The sequence below is a fragment of the Gracilinanus agilis genome, chromosome 4 (assembly GCF_016433145.1).
Source record: "Gracilinanus agilis isolate LMUSP501 chromosome 4, AgileGrace, whole genome shotgun sequence".
NCBI lineage: Eukaryota > Metazoa > Chordata > Mammalia > Didelphimorphia > Didelphidae > Gracilinanus > Gracilinanus agilis.
In genome coordinates, this window is record NC_058133.1 from 518,757,282 (window position 1) to 518,772,512 (window position 15,231).

General features: G+C 46.5%; 1 pseudogene; it reads left to right on the forward strand.

Annotated features, from left to right (window-relative positions):
• The window catches only part of LOC123244687, a 58,618-nt pseudogene that overhangs the window by 41,911 nt on the left and 1,476 nt on the right, over positions 1 to 15,231 (forward strand).

Sequence of the window (15,231 nt, forward strand, 5' to 3'; positions counted from 1 at the left end):
GGCTATGAAACTCAGGTCTGAACCCTTCTAGCATCCCAAATAAAGAAAACACCTTTGAAAATGGGCAGGATCTACGACCTTCTCTGCCAGGATGGGTAATCTCCACTAATTGGGATTTCAGTCTCTAAGGCTTTTTGTCCTCAGCAGTTTTTGCCCATGACTTTTCTAGAGAGGCTCTTCCCCTGGCCCTGGAGACATTGTGATCATTTTTATATCTCACAGGAGCCAGTTGAGTTGTCCATCATTTTCTTCAAAATGCTAGAACCATTTAGGTACTGAAAAAACTTTTTGATAAAATTGATGTAAAGTGTCAGAAGAACGTTACTTAAGATTACTTTTTTAAAAGTTAGCATTTTTTATTTATCTTCTTTTTATCAGTGTTCTTTGTTTTTGTCTTGAGAGGCAGTATGGTATGGCAGATAGAGAGCTGCCCTTGAAACCAGGAGGACCCTGCTGCCTGCGTGCTCCTCAGTACTCAGGGCAACTTAAAATCCTGAAATTGCAGAGAAGGCACAGACTTATAATTCTTTTAGTTTATAGTGTAGTCATTGTTTATACTATTTTTCTCTTTCAGCTTACTTCAGTTTTCATCTGTTCATAGAAATCTTCCATATTTTACTGTCATGACTCTTTCCCTGCCTCTTTTTGTTCAGTCAAGCTGAATGCTGATCTAGTAGTGATGAGACTGTTTGAAGTATTGCTTATATATACAATCTAATTGCAAATAGATAAAGGAAAGACCTAAAGCTTTTGGTGATTCCACTTAAACCTCTCACTGGATATGGACTGGTGATGTTTTCTGATGTGATATTAAAAATTGACCTTTATGTTTTGAAGGTAATTGGAATGAATGGTTTCATGAAAGGGCTCTACTTAGATGCTGAGATGAAATCTGATAATGTTAAGGTACATTTGAGAACATCTTGTGTTGGCCGATGTTAATAGTTTTTCTCACTCCTCAGCTAGCCTTTTTCTTAAGTATAATGCCATTCTCCAATCTTGTGGATAAAAAGGTTGCTCTTTGACATAATATTCTGACGAAAAAATTTTAGTTCTTCCATTTTGGAGAGAAAAATGATAATTGAATGTTAAATTGAGTTGGCAAAAATGTCTCCTCACAAACCTCATTTTAGGGGGCAGCTAGGTGGCTCTGTGGATTGAGAGCTAGGCCTAAAGACGGGTTTACCTTTGTCCTAAGAGATTGTTATGATGACATCAATAAAAGGAGCAATTTATTTTAATTTTATTTTGGATACAAGGACTCTCTGGAGCTATATTCTATCTATTCTTAGAAAGTGTTTAGTATGCATTACTTTCCCAGATACCTATTTTATATGTTATTTTGTCCCTCAGTCCTTTATTAGTAAATCCTTTAATACAGATATTACTAAAGTCTTATAGGGTTCATTGTATAAACAACAAAACAATGCTTCATAAAAATTGGGGAAATGTTTTTCTTCAGGCAAAGACAATTGGAGAACACATCCTATTTCTAAATTATTTGGAACTCCATCCATATTTAGTTCGCAAACTTGTTTATTGTAAAGAATAGATTTCTGATTTTGCATCATATATGATCACTTCAGAGGTAGCTTGACCTGGGAAACAGTTCTGTATGTGGAGTCATGACAACTTCTTTGTTCACAATCTACCTTTGGGACTGTCTGCCCTTTGATCCTTTTGATTTGACCCTTTGATTCAATTGGGGAATGGCTGAACAAATTGTGGTATCTGCTGGTGATGGAATACTATTGTGCTCAAAGGAATAATGAACTGGAGGAATTCCGCGTTTTAAAAGAATATAAAAATACAATTTAATCTCTTCAGAACCATAGAAAGAACTGGAAAGACCTCCAGGAATTGATGCAGAGTGAAAGGAGCAGATCCAGAAGAACATTGTACACAGAGGCTGATACACTGTGGTACAATCGAACATAAGAGACTTCTCTACCAGCACCAATGCAAGGATCCAGAGCAAGGCTGAGGGACTTCTGAGAAAGAAAAGTAGCCACATTGAGAGGAAGATCTGTGGGAGGAGAGACAGAAGAAAAACAACTGCTTTAACACATGAGCTGTTGGGGATATTATTGGGGATGTAGACGCTAAATGATTACCCTAGTGCAACTATCAATAATATGGAAATAGGTCTCAATGAAACATGTAAAAACCAGTGGAATTCTGTGTTGGTACAGGGTGGCGGCCAGGGGTGGGGGTGGGGTTGAGGAGATGGAAAGAACATAAATCATGTAATCATGGGAAAATATTCTAAATATAATGAATTTTAAAAAATCTACCTTTGGCCTGTACTAGCTGTGTGATTCTGGTCAAATCTCTCCCTCAGCTTCTCTGAGTCTCAGGCAATTCCCCAAAATTGACTTACTAAGTCTTATCCTGGTTTTTAGTTTTCCCTCTCTGGCAATCCCATGCTAATGAAATCATGTATTTGCAAATGGTCTTATAGCTCTGCTTTGTAATGAAATCAGCAAGGACTGGTTAGTTTTTATTATTCTGGTAGACCCTTTGAAAAGTACTCTCTTTAGCTTTTATGAAATCCATATGCCTTCATATGTATTGTTGATTATTAAGGGAAAATGTAGACTTGGTAAGTCAGAATGCAGCCTTAAGTTTCCTTCAGCTGGGCATCCCTGGTGATGGCAGTCAGCCCACCTCCCTCCAATGCCAGCATCTCATAGCAGGCAATTCACGATTGTCTTTGTTCACCAGCAGCTCTGATTTTGGGGGAGATCTTGGAGTCCTGTGATTTGCCACTCAGTTGGTAGCACCAGGAGGAAATTGGTTCTTGGGTTCACAAGGTAGGCTCTGGGGGGCAAAGAGCAGTTTAAGACTGTCCCCAGGACTGAGCTCAGCTGGGTTTCATGCAGTGCTGGGCCTGGCTCTTAGACTGGCTCCAGGATTTGTCCAAGGACTCTTTTCTTTTCTTTTCTTTTTTAACCCTCACCTTCCGTCTAGGAGCCAATACTGTGTATTGGCTCCAAGGCAGAAGAATGGTAAGGGTGGGAAATGGGGGTTAAGCTCAGGCTCATAAGGTAGGGAAGTGTTTGAGGTCAGATTTGAACCCAGGACCTCCCATCTCTAGGCCTGGCTCTCAATCCACTGAACTATCCAGCTTCCCCCTCAAGGACCGTATTCTGATAAATTAACTCCTGGTGACCTTGGTGAGTGAGAAACCAACATAGATGATGAATATAAATATTGTATTTTAAATTTCAATTGTTGAGGATAAAGATGCAAAAGTTAACTTCCTTCAGAGAACCCTAGATTTTGTGGTAATGGTTTGAGAAGAACCATTATCTGTGAAATCAGCACGGATTGTGGCAGGACATGAACCAGAAAGAACGAATGAGCTCCTCCAGGCAACTGGAAAATGCTGTCTCAATAAGGAAATACTTCAGAAGAAAGTTACAAGCAAAGAGAACATGAGTGTAAGAAAGAAGAATTTTGTGGCATTCCCTGTTTGCCCTTTTTAGGCCTCAGTTCTGGCCCCCAAGTTGATCTCCATGGAATCCTTCTGTTTCTGCTGCATCATTCCAAAGTTGAGGTGGTGGGTAGGTGAAGGCACTGATTCTCTCGTTTTGCTTCCCTGATAGATAAGGTAAGGGCACAGCGGCAGCCTAGAAGCTCAGGCAGGTTGCCTGCCTAAAAACTAGCCTTCCTAAAAATTCAATCAGTTAGAAATTCATTAACTGAACCTATTCCATAAATGTCTATTATGACTCCGATTTTAAAGTGCCAGATTAAGTCTCCTCTCTCAGTGTGAGGTGCTTTTTCATTAATAATTGATATCGGATTGACATATTTTTAGTTATCCTCTTAATTGCAGAATATATCCTGCCTTTCCTCACTAATGGTTAAATGCCTCAAGGCTCCACTTTGTAAGGCCAGTAGGGGCTACCTCAGTTTCCCCAGGGTCAAGTTTGGCCATTGTAATTGGTGTCAGTTACTGTAATCAGATAATTTGACGGTGACACTGGAAATCAGAGTTTTCTGTCACTAGCAAGGAAAAGTCAAGAGTCAATGATGGTGACCTGAAGTGATGCACTTCATAAAGCGAGTCTGGACAGCCAGAAGATGAGATTAATGGAACCAATATTTAATTATAATTTTATCTACTGGCCAGGGCTGTTTCCTAGCGAAAGCTGCACGGTCTGAAATTATAATGCAGTTTTTGTAGGGTGCAAGATAGAAAGCAAACAGTGTTCATGAATGAGGCATAACCTGGATGAAGCAGGCAAACCTTAATGTCTAGAAGCTATTTTGGTTGGTGGTGTGGAGTCCTGGACATTCTCTTGTGTATCTTCTCCTGGACTTCCTCGTGGATCCGGACTGTTGTTTTGTTTCTGAGCTGACTGACCTTCACAGGAAAGCTCGTTTCATTTCTACTTTCCCCAAGTTTTCTGGACAATGGCTCAGTTTACCTTCTTTCAGAACCTCTTGCAGGTGGGGTGCCAGACCCCCATCCCCCAGAGAGTGCCATGTCTGCCCTTCCCCCTCAGAGACTGAGAGCCCTGCCCCACCCTTACCCCACACGGGAGGGAGAAAGCTCTCCCACTGGGCTCTGGTTGGAGGGGAGGGTTAAGTGAGGAACATCCTCAGTGAGTGTAGAGAGGAGGGGAGTGGCCCGAGCGCTCTGCTCCCCTCTAGCTCTGCCACCTGTGAGTCCCCCCTTTGCCCCCTACTCTCCCATTGGGCTGCTTGGCAGGGGGATGAGTGGTGTGAAAAAAAATGCCATCAGGCACCATAGAGAGGGGTGAAGAGCAGCTCCACTCCCCCCCCCCCAAGTCCCTCTGCCTTTCAGGGGTGGTTGGGAGGGGGGAAGGGCGGCCAAGTGCCCAGAGAGCTCTCTGCAGGCCATCTTTGGCACCGTGTCGTAGGTTCCCGTCTCTGGTCTAGGCAGACTCGGGCACGGAGGGGTGGCTTTGGACCATCAGGAGGAAGGTAAGGGAGGATAAACAGTGCAGAGGGTTCAGCTTTCCGGGTTTGCCAGAGGCTCTGCCTGTGCCTTTCGCTGCATCAGAAGCCGGGAGAGAAGGTTAACTTCCCTCCTTCTCCCCCCACAGTCAGGCCTCCCTCATCTTCACTAGTCCAGGCTAAGCAGGCGCCTGGCCAGTCCTGGGGGCTTCGGCCCCCGCTGACTACCAGCAGTTCTTGGTTCTTTCCAAGTGAACAGCGCCTGCGCCTTCCACCCACCTAGGCAGGGGGGACCAGCAGGGCCCGGGGGAGGCCGCCACATTTCCCTTCCCCTATGGGTGTCTGCAGTTCCTTGTTCAGCTGACTGAGCTGTGCAGGATGCCTCAGAGGGAAGAACCCACGTGCTGAACCCTCTGCTTTGCCGGGCCTTGGCTGGGTTAGAAGGCTAGAGAGGGGCGTGGCTAGGCACTGAGTGAGGGAGGGGCGTGGCCTTCTCCTCCTTGGGGGGTGGGAGGTTCTTTTCTCTGGGTTGCCTTTGGGGACCCTCGGGGGCATGGCCACGCCCACGTTGTTCCTTTTCCTTCTCTCTTTCTGCACAGTGGCGGGGAGGAGATTACATTTTTGGGTCCCCCACAGGATTTTAGAGGCAAAAAGACCCTCGGGACCCTTTTCTTCCCTCCTGATACCCAGAAGGCTTCAGTGCCCTAAAGTAAAACTACCTGCGAGGGGCGGGGCAGGAGGCGGGGCCAGAATGGAGGACCCCCCAGAGAGATGCAGGAAGAGGAAGGGAGTCAGCCCCACCCCAACTATGGGCAGCGCAGAGGCTTCTGGGAAACTAATTCAAGATCCAGCCCAGTCCACGCCTCCTCCTCCTCTTTCAAAGACTTTCCCGCCTCGCCCCCTTGGCAGGCCATGCAGCCCAGTGAATGATCATTACTGCAGGAAATGGCGGGGGGAAGGTGGGGGTCTGCGGGGAAGGGGGCGGCGATCCCCCGGGACCAGAAAGAGGCCAGCTGTGCAGAGGATCCCGAGCTGCAGCAGCAGCGCTCCAGGGGCGGGCAGCGGCACAGAGAGTAACTCCCTTCCCCACAGGTTAGAGCCCGGAGTCGCCTCTGGTGAGAGCTGAGTGCGAATTCTCCTTTTTAGGGGCTCTTTGGGGCAGACCCAGGCCCCGGGGCTGTGTGGCAGGGGCGGAGGTGGAGCAGAACCCAAGCTCTAATCTCTGATTCGGGTCAGCTGTGGCTTTGGGGATCTTGTTTCCTACTAACATGTCCTGCCTGCAGGGGGTGTCATGGGGGCCAGTACAGGATGCAGTTTTAACGCCCCCACCCTGTAAGGACCCAGGACCCCGACTGCCAGGCCCCAGGCCCCCAGGCCCCCGTTCCTTTCAGAGCCCCCGGGCCCTCTGCCAGGCCTCCCAGCCTCAGACCTCCCCTGGGCAGAGCCTCCCCACATGGGAGCAGCCCTTGTGCACTCTCTGGAAACAGCCTGCTCCTGGCGGGGCCCCTCCCCACTCCTTGTAGCCCCCCAGGGGGGAAGACCCCTGCACCCCCATCTTGGGTGGGGGCTCCAGATTGCAAATCCTCCACCCCAGGAAAGCCTCTTGTTGCCCCTTGGGCAGTCCTCCGCTTCAGATACTCCCAGCACCCTCTATTCTGGCTAAATAGGCAATACTGCCCAGAGAGAGGGCAGAGCCCAAAGAGGAGTTCAGGAGGGCTCCCTGGAGGAGGCAAGATTATCATTTGGACTGTAGGGAAGCCAGGAAGGGCAGTGACATGAACTAGGGAGGGAGAGCATGCCACCCCCCGAGTTGGAGGTGGTGTTCATGGACCCCCAGAAGGCTGGTGTGGCCTGGATGGGGCAGAAGATGGGGCAGGGAGGAGCGGGATGGCTTCATTAGGGCTGGGAGTGCCAAAGAGCATTATGGGGGATTGGATCCTGGCAGAAGCCCTGGAGTTCCTAGAGTGGGGGTGGGGGAGGCACCAGAAGGGCACCTCAGGGGCTGCATGGAGGCTGGCAGGAAGGAGGAAGAGAGGTGAGGAGGCCAGCAGAGCACCAGGAAGGCCCTGCAGTCAGGGATGCGGGGCTCAGCGGAGGAGGAGGGCCTTCCCCACAGGGAGGACTGACCTCTGGCAAAGGGAGCCCCACCTGGGCCTCTGGCTAGCACAGGGGAGAGTGCCAGGCCTGGGGTGGGCAGGAGCTGGGTTCCAGTGTGGCCTCAGACTCTTCCTCACAAGGCCCTTCACCCCATGTGCCTGGCCTGGGGTCCTTAGTACTGACCCAAAGTCAGCAGTGATGGGGCACAGAAGAAGGGGGCTGGCCAAGCCCAAAGGGCCTCCAAGTGCTCGCTGTGGGTCTAGGCTGTATCTGAGGACCCGGGAAAGGCCTCTTCCTGTCCTCTTGGCGGCTCCCCCTTTTGTCTTTGAACCCTGAGCCTGGCCTGGCCCCCTGGAAGGGCTTCATGGCTGCTCCTGGCTTCCTGGCTGGAGAATCTCTCCCTGGAGGCTGGCTGGCACCCCAGGAGCACTGGGAGGGATCCCCATGACCCTCCCCCACGAGGGCTCCTCCAGCAGGCACTTGAGGATGTCTGAGATGGGGCAGCTCCAGGTCCTCCTGCAGCCCCTCCCCCTGAGAGCAGGGGTTTGGCTTTGGTCCAGTTCAGTATTTTGTCTCATTTGGCCCAAATTGGCCTCTTGGCCACTGGTTGTCCTCCTCCTCCCTGTGCCTGAAGCCCCTTCACCTGCCACATTCTCCTAAGATGGTTAAAAAAAAATCCCACCCAGAACCCTCCAGATGGCCCCACGCTTGTGTGCCTGAGATTCCCTCAGCCCCCTCTGAGCCATGGGAGTGCCCTGGGGATTCCTGACCCCCTGTTCCGGGCCGGGTTCTCACCCTGAGTTTCCTCCTATGGCTCTGGTTCCTGCTTCCATCATCCGGGCGTTTGACTGTTCAGATGAGTGTGGTGGTGAGCTCCCCGTGACTCCCTCTGACCCTCACCTTGCAGTGATCCCTGTGGGAGAGCACGTCTGTCTGGAATGAGCCCAAAGGATGGTGGAGAGGAGGAGAGAGCAGGCTGGCCACCCTGGGGCTGCAGGGCCAGATGGCAGACAGAATCCCCGTTTTCCCAGGAGCTCTGTGCTGCCCCCCTCCAGGTGTAGGGCCAGGGCTTTCCTCCCTTCATGCTGTAACCAGCTTTATCTTGGCAGTCTGGGGGAGGGGGAGTCCCTGGGAGAGGGAGGGAGGGCAGGAGGGGCTCTCAGATGCCCAGCATGAGGGAGGGGTGGGGTTGAGAGATTTGGGAGCAGCCTAGGGAGAGGGGGTGGGTACGAGTGACTGAGGCACAACAGCAGGAGCTCGAGTGGCCAAAGAGGTGCTTCCTGGGGTCCAGCCTGGGGAGGAAGGCAAAGCCAGGGCAGAGTTCCTGCAGGCTCTGTGTGCAGGAGGAGCTGGGCTGGCTGGGAGGAGATCTCTGCTTCTTCAGCCTGGATGGGCCTCCTTCCACATCAGGCCTCCACCATCTGGGAAGGAGGCCAGACCAGCTCCTGCTCCCCTCGGGGTGCTCTGAGGTCTTGGTTGGACCTCTGGGACATTCAGGCAGAGGATTGCCTCAGATGGCCCAAGGAAATGGCAAAGAACTCTCGTGTCTGCCCAGAAAACCCCAAAGGAGGGAAAGAAGAGTCACCAAAGCGAGGACAGATGGGTTCACTGTGGAGGGGGGTTCCAGGAGGGCCGAGCCCTGCCTCAGGAGCCCTGGAGGCTCTGCCTGGGCCCATCCCATTATGAAGGGTGAACATTAAGTCAGGGAGTTCCCAAGTCACTGGCTAAAATGAGTGATAAGTCCAGAAGTGAACACTAAGAGAGAATGTGGGCAAGTCCTTTGCTAAAGTAGGTGATAACTCAGTCAGAAACTTGGGAATTCTTTAGACTTCACACAAGATTTCACACCCTCAGAAACTGTGAACTCCAAAAAGAAAAAATAAACCTCTGAATTTCCATTCACCCATACCAAATGCCTCTTTCCGTTACAGCTACCACATAAGACATTTAAGTTCATATTGACTATATAACCACACTACAAAATAATTACATATTATGTAATGATGAAATCTAAAGAAAAAACAATTTAACTTGTTTGAGCTTCCTTGGATAAAGTGGTGTGCCAGAATACTCTCTCTTTATTATTTCCCACACAGAACAGGGAACAAGCACAAGCTTTGGGGGTCTCCAAACTACAAACTATTTCTAAACTTGGGGTTCATCATACCTCACTAAGCTACAAGTTTGGGAACTCTAGATTCCATGTCGACACCCTTCAGACCCTCTTCTCTTCCCAAGCTGCCCCTCCTTCCCTCTGTTGATAGCAGGCTCTGGTGTAAGGGCAGGCTTAGCTTTGGGTGACTCCTGTGTCCCCTGACCCCCTGTAGATTGCTGTGGGGCAGCCTCAGGCCTGGGAAGAGAAGGGAAAACCTCAGCCCCTCTGGGTCCCTTCTCCCTCCCCAGCTGAGGGTGCAGAGGCCCAGGGCCTGGCCCAGGAGGGATGGTGCTGAGCCAGAGCCTGAGCTGGGAGGGAGATCAGGTCAGATTTCTTCTCAGGTTCCACCAAGAGCCATTGGCCCAGAGAGTGAACCCAAAGGCAGTGAGGAAGATGGGCTTTCCTACACTGGGATCGGTGGGTTCGAGGCCCCCGTAAAGGTACCTGGTGGGGTGGAACCCCAGCTTGGTGGTTTAGAGGCCCCCAGTAAGTTGAGCACTAGTGGACGCACTGGAAGAAAAGGGAGAAGTCCAGGCAGAGATCCAGCCACATCACTCTATTTCAGTGACTTCTTTGGGTTCCAAGATGTATGAATGAAGAGTATGTCCTGTAGATTTCTGTTGAGTCTGTGTTGTTTTTGTGTGACCAGCTATAAGATTAAACAAAGGAAGGGCAAAGAGTTTAAGATGCAGCTTCACAAATGGGGAATTTCTTTCCTAGTGGCTGTTCTGCAATCCCCCCATCTACATTTCAAACCTCCCAGACCTTAGTCCTGGAGAGGCTCTGCCTGCTCTGGCAGCAGACTTAACATCTGAATAGGAAGGAGGGAGGGGATTTAAAGTTCTTTCCTTAAGAAATGCAGTCAGCCTTAGGACCAGCTCACCTCCAAACTCCCACTGGGAGCAGATAACAATTTAGTCACTGCAAAGATTTCTTTTTAAACTTGGATCCTAAAGCACCGATTTTTTCCTTTTAAAGCCTGCTTGTCACGAAGTTGTTTGTTTCTGTTTATTGTTGTTTTGTCATAGTCTCATCTCCATGTATTCTTAAATAGGACACTGACGACATGGAATCTAGAGTCCCCAAACGTGTGGCTTAGTGAGATCTGATGAACCCCAAGTTTTAGAAATAACTTGTAGGTTGGAGACCCCAAAGCTCATGCTTGTTCCCTGTTCCCCTGGGAATCCACCCTGAAGGGAATCTCAGACTAGCAGTTGCAGACTGAATAATGGACCCCAGGGTAAATGCTAAATATCCTTTTGTCCTAGGTAGTCTTCCCCATTGTATCAAAGACCCTTTCCAGGAAGACACACCTGGGCAGGGACCATCCTTTAGTATCCCTTGTATAAGCAGCCCCTTCCCTGACACCCCTAGCCTGTAGCTATGATTCCTTTCCCAAGCTTGATTGTAAATCCCATCCTTACCAGTATAATGTCAATCATCTTCCCCAGTCCCTGGATCTTCCCAAAAGGTATATAAGTTCCCCAATTTCCTTTGTTTCTTGGAGTCGTCATCTAGCAGGGTGTCACTCCCTGGGGGTCCAGGGAGCAGAGCAAAGCAGAGTTCAATTCTTGGACTCTGCACAAGGCGCAACTCTGCCAAAGGGGCCAAGTAGCTCTGTTCCCCCTTTCCCTTGATTAAAGAATGGTTTTATGACTATTTAATAGTTCTGCGTTTTTTTCTAAGTTAACAACACTTAAAAAAAAGTGGGGGGAAAAGGGGAGTTGGAAGATTGAAATTCCCACTGTCAAAAATCCTCAGCAGAGGACAAAAGCAAGTATCTTCAATGATTTTTCCTCTTTCTTCCTTTGGATGGGCCCCCAAAGGAGCGAAAAAGAGAAAAATTCAGAGCAGAAAAGGGAGATTTTACTCCACAATTAGAAGCATTTTTCACTTAAGATTTGATTTTAAAAGTTGAAGATTGCTAATGATTTTTGATATGGTACAATGTAATTTTATTTATTGTCGTAACTGTTTGTCAGTGAAATGTGAAATATTAACCAGATTTTGCTGAGCACAAAAAATCATGGTTAGAAGTTTGTTAAGCCTTGGTTTCTACTTTGTAAATGTAAAAGTCATTCAGATAAAGTTGTAATGTTATTATTGAAAACTCATTCTAGAATTTAAACTTGGTATTTTTCAAATGAGATGTTCTTTTAACGTATTTGCTGTCAGAACTAGCAACAAGTAATCATATGACACACAAGAAGTTTTTTTTTAAATGGTTAATCTATGCATGGATTTTAATAATACAGGTACTAAGAATTGGGTATTTTCCAAAAGATGGAATTTCTAAACAGTGTTGTATTTGACTAAGAGTTGTATGAATTGTTTTAAAAAATGTGTACAGGGAGCAACTGGGTTGCTCAGTGGAATGAGAGCCAGGCCTAGAGATGGGAGGTCCTAGGTTCAAATCAATGCTTTGAGGTAAAAAGAAACTAAACTGGAGGTTCTATCCTGTTTTAAACAGAGGTTTGAAAGGAATAAGAGTAAATGCATTGAAATTCAGTTGTTTACATATTGAAAGATTACTAAAGGACTTAAAGTTATTTAGAAGTTGTGGAGTTCGAAGTAAAATTTATAGAGAATAATTTATTATGAAAGCTTCGATACATGCAAAATGTTAAATTGTGGTGATCTCACTTGTTAAAGAGAGATAAGAGACAAGATTTTAAGTCATAAAAACCTAAATCAAGCCAGGCAGCCTTAGAGTAAATTGCTCACAAGCAAACAGGAAGGAAAGAGAGAAATACTTTTAATTGTTTCACTTTGATACTTAGGAACTGATATAGCAACATAGTACATAAGTAAGATCTTAAAGAGTTTAAAGATGAGTATATTTTAATGTATACTTTAGAGGTTTTAAGGAGATGTTCAAGCAAGTAAAAGTTGATAGAAAAGTCATGGATATCTTGTAAAACAGTTTTTTGGTTTTTTTTAAAGCAGTATAGTTGTTATAGAGATGCAAATGGTGAACCACTGGGAGGCCCTTCTTGGGAATGAGGGGACTCCAGGCTTAGCTTGGAAGTAGGAAAGATTTATTGGTGGGATGGGATGGGTGGCCAGCAGGATAGCATGGGTGGAGCAGCTCTGGGGGGGGGGGTTGTCCTCCACAGCATACTATGGCAGCGTGAATGAAGCCACTGTCAGGAGTTGCCCCCCATTCCCCCTTTTCAAAAGTGTGGATGTGACTCCTTGCACTTGGGCATTCAGTGAGTGGGGGTCTGTCTGGGATCCTCAGCGTTTAGGCTATCAAGGTGTGGCCAGAGGTGTATCTCTTTTGTTACAGGGGAAGGAAGGGGGAAGGGAGTTTCTTTTTTCACAGCCTGCCTGGGCTGGGGGGTGCAGGGTTCCTGCCATCTCTGCACAATGCCCATGTTAATCTCAAGAAGACTGTTTTCCATCCTTATCTATCTTTCCATCATAAGAGGTTTAAAAATATAATAGGTTTATGTGTTTAAATTGATCAAAAAAATTTTGGGAGGGTTTAAAACGATCATAAATGGTTTTTCATCTCAGTGTATTAAAGTTGACTAACTTTATTATTATATTTGACTTCCTGGTCTTGAAAATAGATAAGCAACCTGCTTGTCAAAAAGCTTGCTTTAAGGTTTACAGTGCATAAAAGGTTTCAAATCTTGTAATTAGAAATAGGCCCAGTAATACTATACATGCTTTGTGATATTCCTTTAAATATGACTTTTATGTAAATTGTTGCTAAAGCATGTATTTAAGTATTGTTTGAATGTAAGCAAAAGCTCATTGTAAACTGGAAGGTACCATAGGTTTTTTCAATCCTCAGTGATTACCTCAGTTTGCCAATTTGTACTATGAACTTAATCTTATAATTGATGAGCACTATGCTAACGGTGCAGTGTCTCAATTCTTGGGAGTTATTGATTAGCATTTGAAGGGATACCAAATGGTATGTTTATTTTTGTGATGGTAACAGAGTGAGAGAAAGTGAAGAGGAATGTTGTGTTTGAATACAAAAGAGAGAGAGACTTGAATGTCCTGAGTATACAGATTCATTATAGGTAAATGGAAGTTGTGTTCTGCTTTTTAAGCAGAGGGTTTGAGGGGAAAAAGAGAGAGGAAAAAGGAGAGAGGAGAGATGAAAGAGAACAGATATGGAGGTGAAAGAGAATAGATAGATGTTCTACTCTTATAATTGGATCCTTGACCTAGGGATAATTTCTAAAATTAATGTACATGGTGTTGGAAAAGTCACAGGTTTTGTGACTAAAGTGTGATATGTTAATTATTGCCAAAATACGTAAGAATAACTGAGTGATCAGCCTGGTAGGGATGTGAAAGGCTTGTTTGAGGGTATGGAAATTGTTTCCAGACTTCTGCTTAGCAGAATTTCTCTGAGCTGTAATGGGTAAGACTTGTCTTTTAAGGAAGGAAAGGCTTCTGGGATCCAATGGTGATATAGTGCAAATGATAGAGAATGTTCTGTGATGGTTAGAGAGGCAATTCTAGGGCTCAACCTGGACTGGACCTCTTCTGACCATCTAGGCTACGAATCCTTGAGTGACAAGGATGGCATGAGCCAGTGACAGCTTTGGCCTGTGCATGGAGCCCCTCACTATGGGTCCCTTGGGACGTGAGGAAATGTTTTTCCTATCTGCCTTCCCTTTGTGGAGCAAGTTCCCATAATCAGCACTTAATGCAAGTTGTAAATTTTTCCATCTCCCCAAACAACCTATTAGGTTAACAATTGAAAATTATCAAATTGTTAGGGAACACACTTTGAGAAGTAGGTGAAGTTTAGTGATAGATGACTTGTAGCTCGCAGCCTTAATTTACCATAACTGAAGTTTGGATCTTGAGCATGGAAATAACCCAGGGCTTTCTGGATTTCCTCCAGAATCTAGGATGAAGAAATTTATCTGTAAAATGTTGTTGTTCAAGTATTTATAGATGCCACATTAATATGAGCTTTGCAAAAGGACATTCTTTATCAGAAATATCTCTGCAAACAACTTAGGAGTCAAATTTCCTACACGGATCAATTCCTGTCAGAGGATGATTTCTGGAGATAAAATATGTTAGCTTAAAATAAGATACCCAAATGTTAATGTTTAATATCAGTTTCTATTGTGCTAATTTTCTCTCTTTGTATCTGGTGTTCCAGTTTTTGCCCCAGTCCTAGGTTCTATCTTTCTGCTTTAGGGATGGATGCTCCCCCTTGTGACCTGTCTGCCAGTCTGGGGAAACAGTCCCTGGTCCCCAAGCCTTCAGGACCCTGGCATTTGCTGCAGAGACACCCCTGAAGACCCTGTACCCACAGCTCCTCCTCCTCCTGCTCTCCCTCTCAGAGATTCTACACCCCTTATCAGCTTGAAGTATCTACAGAAGATTGAAACCATCAGCCCTCTTTCCTTAGATATTTGGGGGGGTGGACGGCATGGGACATTGTGGGACATTGTGCCCCATAGACAGCATAGAACATTGTACCCCCAAAGTGAAAAGGTTTTCAGGCAAACTATAGGCAGGAAAATTCCTTTGCTTCCACTAGTGACCTTTGTCAAAGATCTTATCAACACTGTATAGCTTATGGTCCTTTGGCAACAATACTGGCTATCCCTCCCCACCCCCCCTTCCCTCTGTAATGACATTTAAGAATGATTTCTTTATGATCCAACTCCAGAAGTGGGGAATGTGGAACCTAGAGTCAGAATTAAAAATCCTGACCCCTGTATGACATTATGGTGAAATAGGATTATTCACAGGAATCCCAAACTTGCAGAACTCCAGTCTCCAGAGCCTGACCTTATCTACCTTGCAGACCTTCCCCATATCCACAGGATCTCTTCCTGCAGACATTCCCCTTATCTGCAGGATTTCCCAACCTAAAGACATTTCCCTACCCTGCCCCCTGCTGACTACTACTCTATAAAACTCAAGCCCAGGCACAGCTCAGGGTCACTCACCAACTTTAGATGGGAGACCCTAGCTCAAGCTGTTGTACCCAAATTTTAATACCTAACCCAGGTTCAATCGTGGCTGGAGGAAGAATCACACTGACAATGCAATATGCAAGA